Raw genomic sequence first — 11,130 nt, forward strand, 5'->3', positions numbered from 1 at the left:
ATCCTAGCCAACAAACTCATAAGCTCGGTTCATTTAAGCTAGACTATATATCTCCATAACACAAACTGAAAATCAGTTATAATCAAAATGTGCTATTTGCTACTAACATCAAAACACTTAAACAGTTACGGATTCAAGGTTCTGACTAGCAATTTAATAACTTGATAATTGAACAATGGGCCCTATTGCAACAATTAATCAAGCAATAATTCATATATATGAATATAACAGAAGATATATAGATAATAAAGCGCAAAGAATAATTTAGGCTAAATAAAGCTTACTGGTCTTGTATAATCAAACTTCCATAATCCTCGAATTGGAAAAATAAGAACTTAGCAGGACATCGTAGGAAGTGTTTACAATATATATGAAATTCTTTCGTACAAAAACTGACGATTTTACTACTGAACTCCTTGCCTATTTATACTAATTTAGGTTTAGATTCAACCGTTCATTCGAAGGAGTGACTTGCGGTCGAAATCTACCCGAAAATGCTTGCCGCACACAGTCCGTATCTGTCGCACGTCCATACGCAGCATCGCAACAGAAGTCCACGTCTTTGTATAGTAGCAATTCACGGAATTCGTTCGTAGAAGAAATCTTGCAGTCGCCGTCTACGCACAATGCTCCAAATTAAAATGGCTATTTAATGTTAAATGGAATTGGACTTCTGAAATTATAAAATAATTAAAATGAAAAGTAGTACGTGTCAGCCCAATTTAACAACTAAGCTTAATTATTCAATATTAATATAAAATATAAATTAAAGTTTAAGATAAATATAATATTAAATAAATAAAACTAAAATTTTAATCTAAATTAAATATAAAAATAGTGTTTATCAAAATCCCCACACTAATCATTTGCTTGTCCTCAAGCAAAGACATTATTTAAGAAAACATAAATATATAAAAACTCATAACACTTCATGAACGTTGGTCTCAAACACATTATAAATAATTAGTTAGTAGTTTATTTGAAAATGGAGTAAACTAAATAACCAAGCCCTCACGGGTATATCACTCATCACTCAAAAGTGTTTGAAGGGTGTATAGATTTCACTCAAATCAATTCCTATAGAAATGCTCTACCATAGACTTGCATATCTTCTCATTCTCCACTACAAGATAACATGCATGATCAAATCATAAGGACTTTCTCCAAGGTTGTAATGGGGCTTAGGGCAAAGGGTAGGAATTATTTGGAAAAGTAGTTCAAAAAGCCTTCAAAACTAGAGGAGCATGATTAAATGAACTAACTCAAAAATAAAGACCAAATGAACCCAATCGCTCTTGTTATTTTGATAGCTCAACTCCAACCAAATAAACTATCACATCTCCATATGAGCACAACCTATTCATGCTTTGTTCAACATGAGAAATACTAATAACAACCAAAAATGATAATTCCATTTTCTCTTTTTCTCTTTTTGTACCGCTACTTTTCATTTTTTTTTCTTTTTCTTTTCTTTCTTTTTCTTCTTCTTTTTTTTTTTCTCTTTGAAAACACCAACCAAAAAGCTCTTAGAACTCCAATGACACTTGCATTATTCTCACTCATATACACACTTTTGCCAACTTCTTTCCCCACACTCAATCCTTATCATTTACCCAATCAAAGATCCCCTAGTCCTCTAGGCAGGGTTAAGGAAATTAATTTCAGGTATGAGGCTTATTATAATGTGGCTCAATAAGAACAAAAATACGGTTTACAGGCTCAAAGTGGCTGACAAAGGAAAATGATTAGGGTATGAAAAGGCTATTTGGCTAGTGAGGCTAAAAATCAAAGATGACCTTAATCATATTAAAAATCATGCATGTATCAAATTAGCTTTAAAGAGAATCAAGGCAAGTTCTAGAGATACAAGTCCATGAAAGATATCACACAAGAACAAAATAATTGGACTGAAGTGTCAGTCAAAGGCTCAAATATCTCACAGGTTCATGCTTGGTTAGTTTAGCCACCACCATATCAAACAAAACACTAATTAAATACTCATAATATGCAAGATCAATTATTCAATTATGTTATGAATTTTAGTAAAAATACTATTACTTTTTGGAAAATTTTAGTAGAAAAAAGAAAGATTTTTTTTTTCAATTTGAAGAGAAGAAAATAAGAGTAGCAAATAATCATATCCCCTCCCACACTTATTCTCAACATTGTCCTCAATGTTAAATAGAATGTAAAGATAAGAGAAAAATTAATAAAAATGTAAAACAAATAAAGGGAAGAGTAGAATAAACTCCCTTTGGGTTGCCTCCCAAGTAGCGCTTTTCTTTAACGTCTTTGGCTAGACGCCATTTTCTTCCTAACACATCTTCAAAGTCAGGATTTCTATTCAACGCAACATTCAGTTTATCACCACCAATCAAATGATAATCTTCTTGCAATAAAATATCCACAACAAAAACAGATGACATGCCATTCAGATGTTTCGTGGTAGTATTAAATATATCAAATTTAACAATGTCACCATCAAACTCCATTGTCAATATACCATCATGCACATCAATTTTAGTTTTAGATGTTTTCAAAAATGGCCTCCCTAATAAGATCAATGAAGAATTAGGGGGATTATTATCTTCTTCCATATCCAACACATAAAAATCAGCAGGAAAGATTAACCCATCAACTTGTACTAAAATATCTTCTAAAACCCCCACAGGATAAACATTCGATCTATCAGCAAGTTGAACAATTACACCAGTTTCTTTTAAGGAGCCAACATTTAAAGATGAATAAACAGATAAGGGCATGACATTAATTGAAGCTCCAAGATCTAACATTGCGCTTTCAACATTAACATTTCCAATTTTGCAAGGGATAGTGAACATACCTGGATCTTTGCATTTAGGAGGCAACTTTTTTTGAAGGATAGCTGAAACATTTTCTCTCATGCTTACCATTTCATTGCTTTCAACTTTCTTTTATTTGTGCACAACTCCTTGAGAAACTTAGCATATCGAGGAATTTGTTTAATAGCATCAAGTAAAGGAATATTTACCTCAACTTTTCGAAATGTCTCTAGAATTTCTTTTTCTTCTGCGGTGTTCTTGGATTTGGCCAACCTACTAGGAAAAGGAGGAGGAATTACCAAAGACTTTGGATGTTCTTTGACAGGCTTTTAATCATTTTGAGGTTGATGGACCTCCTTTTCAGTTTCCTTATCTCGGTTGGGTGTTTTCCTCACTTGAGTATGTTCTTCCAACTCTTTTCCACTTCTCAGGGTAATTGCACTCACATTTTGTTTTGGATTAACAATAGTTTGTGAGGGCAACTTACCTTGAGACTCCAATCTACTCACAGTAGATGCTAGCTGGCTCATCTGACTTTCTAAGTGTTGAATACTTGTTCTTGTTTCTTGCTGAAATTGTTGTGTCTGTTGCTGAAATTGTTGTGTTTGTTGCTGAAATTGTTGTGTGTTAATGGCAAGTGACTTAACAATATCCTCCAATGACATACTTGAATTAGAAGATGGTTGTTGTGAAGATGAAGGTTGTTGCTGAATGGGTTGTCTAGGCTGAAACTGTGAAAATTGTGGACGTGGTTTGTAGCTGAAATTTGGATGATCCCTCCATCCTGGATTATATGCATTTGAGTAGGGATCATAATTTCTCTGTGGTTGGCCTGGAAAGCCTCCAACAGCATTAGCTTGCTCACAAAAATCATATTGAAGTGTCGGACACATGTCTGTTTGATGTCCAGTAGCAGCACATATCCCACAAGCTTTTACCTGATGCGCACCTCCTAGAGCTAACTGTTGAACAAGAGTAGTTAAGTGAGATACTTTATTCTCAAGGGAAGAAATGTTCACCTCATTCACTCTTCTAGAAGGTATGTCTTGTCTACATCCAAATTGTTGTGAATTGGCAGCCATTATGGATATCAAATCTCTAGCTTCTCGTGGCGTTTTGTTCACTATAGCACCTCCACTAGCTGCATCCATCATCTTTCTTTCCATGGGAAGCAATCCCTCATAAAAGTATTGAATGAGGAGCTGTTCAGAAACTCCATGTTGAGGGCAACTTGCACACAGTTGCTTGAAACGTTCCCAGTACTCGTGGAGAGTCTCTGTGTCTCTTTGCTTGATGCCACATATTTCCCTTCTAATGCTGGCAGCTCGTGATGCTGGAAAAAACTTTTCAAGAAATAATCTTACCATTTCAGCCCATGTGTTGATTGAGCCTGAAGGAAGGTAAAATAACCAATCCTTTGCTCTATCGGCTAATGAGAATGGGAAAACACGTAGTTTGATTTGATCTTCCGTCACTCTTTGCGGTTTGAAGCTCGAACACACCACGTGAAACTCCTTTAGGTGCTTATGTGGATCTTCATTTTCAAGACCACGAAATGTTGGGAGTAGTTGAATCAAACCTGACCTTAATTCAAAACCAACCTCTAAGGCAGGATGTTGAATACAAAGGGGTTGTTGATTTAGATTTGGTGCAGAAAGCTCCCTTAAAGTTCTTTGTTCTTCAGCCACTACTTGATTTTCGGCCATTGTTTGCTCTTTTTCGGAATCACAACAAGATGCAATTGATTCAATTGTGGTAGTTGATTGAACAGATGTTGAAGAAAGTACACTACTTTTACGCAATCTAGTCTCCTTCCTTAACTTTTTTGCAATCTTCTCAATCTCGGGATCGTATTGCAATTGACCCGTACGAGAAGAACGTGGCATAAAAATAAATCTAATTGACACCAATCCCCGGCAACGGCGCCAAAAATTTGATGGGTGTCGAAACCAACAAATAATAAATACTTACTCTTATGAATTGTAATAGTGATGAGTAAGGTCGTATCCACAGAGACTGGTTAGACTTATCTTTAGCAATAGATTTAATAAATAATGAAATGAGAATCGAAACTTAAATAGCAACAATAAAATAGAAAATAATATCAAATAGCAAATAATTATCAACTAAACGTCAATGGCAAATGGTATCCAACCCAAGGAATCATATCAGTTTAATTCTAACAAGACAGATATTGATTTGCAAGCCAAACTAACTTTACTCTTTACTAGATTGGTTATGGTTATTAACAAGCTCTAACAACCTGTCTTTCCTTACTTCGTCGGTAATTAAAACAAGCTCTTTAATTACTTCCCTAGCTAATAAACAACCCTAAAAAAGCTCTTAGGATTTAATTTACTACTAGCATTATCGAATTAGAAAGACTACCAATCCTAGCCAACAAACTCATAAGCTCGGTTCATTTAAGCTAGACTATATATCTCCATAACACAAACTGAAAATCAGTTATAATCAAAATGTGCTATTTGCTACTAACATCAAAACACTTAAACAGTTACGGATTCAAGGTTCTGACTAGCAATTTAATAACTTGATAATTGAACAATGGGCCCTATTGCAACAATTAATCAAGCAATAATTCATATATATGAATATAACAGAAGATATATAGATAATAAAGCGCAAAGAATAATTTAGGCTAAATAAAGCTTACTGGTCTTGTATAATCAAACTTCCATAATCCTCGAATTGGAAAAATAAGAACTTAGCAGGACATCGTAGGAAGTGTTTACAATATATATGAAATTCTTTCGTACAAAAACTGACGATTTTACTACTGAACTCCTTGCCTATTTATACTAATTTAGGTTTAGATTCAACCGTTCATTCGAAGGAGTGACTTGCGGTCGAAATCTACCCGAAAATGCTTGCCGCACACAGTCCGTATCTGTCGCACGTCCATACGCAGCATCGCAACAGAAGTCCACGTCTTTGTATAGTAGCAATTCACGGAATTCGTTCGTAGAAGAAATCTTGCAGTCGCCGTCTACGCACAATGCTCCAAATTAAAATGGCTATTTAATGTTAAATGGAATTGGACTTCTGAAATTATAAAATAATTAAAATGAAAAGTAGTACGTGTCAGCCCAATTTAACAACTAAGCTTAATTATTCAATATTAATATAAAATATAAATTAAAGTTTAAGATAAATATAATATTAAATAAATAAAACTAAAATTTTAATCTAAATTAAATATAAAAATAGTGTTTATCAAAATCCCCACACTAATCATTTGCTTGTCCTCAAGCAAAGACATTATTTAAGAAAACATAAATATATAAAAACTCATAACACTTCATGAACGTTGGTCTCAAACACATTATAAATAATTAGTTAGTAGTTTATTTGAAAATGGAGTAAACTAAATAACCAAGCCCTCACGGGTATATCACTCATCACTCAAAAGTGTTTGAAGGGTGTATAGATTTCACTCAAATCAATTCCTATAGAAATGCTCTACCATAGACTTGCATATCTTCTCATTCTCCACTACAAGATAACATGCATGATCAAATCATAAGGACTTTCTCCAAGGTTGTAATGGGGCTTAGGGCAAAGGGTAGGAATTATTTGGAAAAGTAGTTCAAAAAGCCTTCAAAACTAGAGGAGCATGATTAAATGAACTAACTCAAAAATAAAGACCAAATGAACCCAATCGCTCTTGTTATTTTGATAGCTCAACTCCAACCAAATAAACTATCACATCTCCATATGAGCACAACCTATTCATGCTTTGTTCAACATGAGAAATACTAATAACAACCAAAAATGATAATTCCATTTTCTCTTTTTCTCTTTTTGTACCGCTACTTTTCATTTTTTTTTCTTTTTCTTTTCTTTCTTTTTCTTCTTCTTTTTTTTTTTTTCTCTTTGAAAACACCAACCAAAAAGCTCTTAGAACTCCAATGACACTTGCATTATTCTCACTCATATACACACTTTTGCCAACTTCTTTCCCCACACTCAATCCTTATCATTTACCCAATCAAAGATCCCCTAGTCCTCTAGGCAGGGTTAAGGAAATTAATTTCAGGTATGAGGCTTATTATAATGTGGCTCAATAAGAACAAAAATACGGTTTACAGGCTCAAAGTGGCTGACAAAGGAAAATGATTAGGGTATGAAAAGGCTATTTGGCTAGTGAGGCTAAAAATCAAAGATGACCTTAATCATATTAAAAATCATGCATGTATCAAATTAGCTTTAAAGAGAATCAAGGCAAGTTCTAGAGATACAAGTCCATGAAAGATATCACACAAGAACAAAATAATTGGACTGAAGTGTCAGTCAAAGGCTCAAATATCTCACAGGTTCATGCTTGGTTAGTTTAGCCACCACCATATCAAACAAAACACTAATTAAATACTCATAATATGCAAGATCAATTATTCAATTATGTTATGAATTTTAGTAAAAATACTATTACTTTTTGGAAAATTTTAGTAGAAAAAAGAAAGATTTTTTTTTTTCAATTTGAAGAGAAGAAAATAAGAGTAGCAAATAATCATATCCCCTCCCACACTTATTCTCAACATTGTCCTCAATGTTAAATAGAATGTAAAGATAAGAGAAAAATTAATAAAAATGTAAAACAAATAAAGGGAAGAGTAGAATAAACTCCCTTTGGGTTGCCTCCCAAGTAGCGCTTTTCTTTAACGTCTTTGGCTAGACGCCATTTTCTTCCTAACACATCTTCAAAGTCAGGATTTCTATTCAACGCAACATTCAGTTTATCACCACCAATCAAATGATAATCTTCTTGCAATAAAATATCCACAACAAAAACAGATGACATGCCATTCAGATGTTTCGTGGTAGTATTAAATATATCAAATTTAACAATGTCACCATCAAACTCCATTGTCAATATACCATCATGCACATCAATTTTAGTTTTAGATGTTTTCAAAAATGGCCTCCCTAATAAGATCAATGAAGAATTAGGGGGATTATTATCTTCTTCCATATCCAACACATAAAAATCAGCAGGAAAGATTAACCCATCAACTTGTACTAAAATATCTTCTAAAACCCCCACAGGATAAACATTCGATCTATCAGCAAGTTGAACAATTACACCAGTTTCTTTTAAGGAGCCAACATTTAAAGATGAATAAACAGATAAGGGCATGACATTAATTGAAGCTCCAAGATCTAACATTGCGCTTTCAACATTAACATTTCCAATTTTGCAAGGGATAGTGAACATACCTGGATCTTTGCATTTAGGAGGCAACTTTTTTTGAAGGATAGCTGAAACATTTTCTCTCATGCTTACCATTTCATTGCTTTCAACTTTCTTTTATTTGTGCACAACTCCTTGAGAAACTTAGCATATCGAGGAATTTGTTTAATAGCATCAAGTAAAGGAATATTTACCTCAACTTTTCGAAATGTCTCTAGAATTTCTTTTTCTTCTGCGGTGTTCTTGGATTTGGCCAACCTACTAGGAAAAGGAGGAGGAATTACCAAAGACTTTGGATGTTCTTTGACAGGCTTTTAATCATTTTGAGGTTGATGGACCTCCTTTTCAGTTTCCTTATCTCGGTTGGGTGTTTTCCTCACTTGAGTATGTTCTTCCAACTCTTTTCCACTTCTCAGGGTAATTGCACTCACATTTTGTTTTGGATTAACAATAGTTTGTGAGGGCAACTTACCTTGAGACTCCAATCTACTCACAGTAGATGCTAGCTGGCTCATCTGACTTTCTAAGTGTTGAATACTTGTTCTTGTTTCTTGCTGAAATTGTTGTGTCTGTTGCTGAAATTGTTGTGTTTGTTGCTGAAATTGTTGTGTGTTAATGGCAAGTGACTTAACAATATCCTCCAATGACATACTTGAATTAGAAGATGGTTGTTGTGAAGATGAAGGTTGTTGCTGAATGGGTTGTCTAGGCTGAAACTGTGAAAATTGTGGACGTGGTTTGTAGCTGAAATTTGGATGATCCCTCCATCCTGGATTATATGCATTTGAGTAGGGATCATAATTTCTCTGTGGTTGGCCTGGAAAGCCTCCAACAGCATTAGCTTGCTCACAAAAATCATATTGAAGTGTCGGACACATGTCTGTTTGATGTCCAGTAGCAGCACATATCCCACAAGCTTTTACCTGATGCGCACCTCCTAGAGCTAACTGTTGAACAAGAGTAGTTAAGTGAGATACTTTATTCTCAAGGGAAGAAATGTTCACCTCATTCACTCTTCTAGAAGGTATGTCTTGTCTACATCCAAATTGTTGTGAATTGGCAGCCATTATGGATATCAAATCTCTAGCTTCTCGTGGCGTTTTGTTCACTATAGCACCTCCACTAGCTGCATCCATCATCTTTCTTTCCATGGGAAGCAATCCCTCATAAAAGTATTGAATGAGGAGCTGTTCAGAAACTCCATGTTGAGGGCAACTTGCACACAGTTGCTTGAAACGTTCCCAGTACTCGTGGAGAGTCTCTGTGTCTCTTTGCTTGATGCCACATATTTCCCTTCTAATGCTGGCAGCTCGTGATGCTGGAAAAAACTTTTCAAGAAATAATCTTACCATTTCAGCCCATGTGTTGATTGAGCCTGAAGGAAGGTAAAATAACCAATCCTTTGCTCTATCGGCTAATGAGAATGGGAAAACACGTAGTTTGATTTGATCTTCCGTCACTCTTTGCGGTTTGAAGCTCGAACACACCACGTGAAACTCCTTTAGGTGCTTATGTGGATCTTCATTTTCAAGACCACGAAATGTTGGGAGTAGTTGAATCAAACCTGACCTTAATTCAAAACCAACCTCTAAGGCAGGATGTTGAATACAAAGGGGTTGTTGATTTAGATTTGGTGCAGAAAGCTCCCTTAAAGTTCTTTGTTCTTCAGCCACTACTTGATTTTCGGCCATTGTTTGCTCTTTTTCGGAATCACAACAAGATGCAATTGATTCAATTGTGGTAGTTGATTGAACAGATGTTGAAGAAAGTACACTACTTTTACGCAATCTAGTCTCCTTCCTTAACTTTTTTGCAATCTTCTCAATCTCGGGATCGTATTGCAATTGACCCGTACGAGAAGAACGTGGCATAAAAATAAATCTAATTGACACCAATCCCCGGCAACGGCGCCAAAAATTTGATGGGTGTCGAAACCAACAAATAATAAATACTTACTCTTATGAATTGTAATAGTGATGAGTAAGGTCGTATCCACAGAGACTGGTTAGACTTATCTTTAGCAATAGATTTAATAAATAATGAAATGAGAATCGAAACTTAAATAGCAACAATAAAATAGAAAATAATATCAAATAGCAAATAATTATCAACTAAACGTCAATGGCAAATGGTATCCAACCCAAGGAATCATATCAGTTTAATTCTAACAAGACAGATATTGATTTGCAAGCCAAACTAACTTTACTCTTTACTAGATTGGTTATGGTTATTAACAAGCTCTAACAACCTGTCTTTCCTTACTTCGTCGGTAATTAAAACAAGCTCTTTAATTACTTCCCTAGCTAATAAACAACCCTAAAAAAGCTCTTAGGATTTAATTTACTACTAGCATTATCGAATTAGAAAGACTACCAATCCTAGCCAACAAACTCATAAGCTCGGTTCATTTAAGCTAGACTATATATCTCCATAACACAAACTGAAAATCAGTTATAATCAAAATGTGCTATTTGCTACTAACATCAAAACACTTAAACAGTTACGGATTCAAGGTTCTGACTAGCAATTTAATAACTTGATAATTGAACAATGGGCCCTATTGCAACAATTAATCAAGCAATAATTCATATATATGAATATAACAGAAGATATATAGATAATAAAGCGCAAAGAATAATTTAGGCTAAATAAAGCTTACTGGTCTTGTATAATCAAACTTCCATAATCCTCGAATTGGAAAAATAAGAACTTAGCAGGACATCGTAGGAAGTGTTTACAATATATATGAAATTCTTTCGTACAAAAACTGACGATTTTACTACTGAACTCCTTGCCTATTTATACTAATTTAGGTTTAGATTCAACCGTTCATTCGAAGGAGTGACTTGCGGTCGAAATCTACCCGAAAATGCTTGCCGCACACAGTCCGTATCTGTCGCACGTCCATACGCAGCATCGCAACAGAAGTCCACGTCTTTGTATAGTAGCAATTCACGGAATTCGTTCGTAGAAGAAATCTTGCAGTCGCCGTCTACGCACAATGCTCCAAATTAAAATGGCTATTTAATGTTAAATGGAATTGGACTTCTGAAATTATAAAATAATTAAAATGAAAAGTAGTACGTGTCAGCCCAATTTAACAACTAAGCTTAATTATTC

General features: G+C 34.6%; 2 pseudogenes; both read right to left on the bottom strand.

The window, feature by feature from the left end:
- Nucleotides 1-1,845: 1,845 nt before the first annotated feature.
- LOC116024349 lies at nt 1,846-4,507 on the bottom strand (annotated as a pseudogene).
- A 2,531-nt stretch (nt 4,508-7,038) lies between these two features.
- On the bottom strand, nt 7,039-9,701 carry LOC116024350 (annotated as a pseudogene).
- Between the last annotated feature and the right edge of the window lie 1,429 nt (nt 9,702-11,130).

The sequence above is a fragment of the Ipomoea triloba genome, chromosome 7 (genome assembly GCF_003576645.1).
Source record: "Ipomoea triloba cultivar NCNSP0323 chromosome 7, ASM357664v1".
In the NCBI taxonomy this organism is placed as follows: Eukaryota; Viridiplantae; Streptophyta; class Magnoliopsida; order Solanales; family Convolvulaceae; genus Ipomoea; species Ipomoea triloba.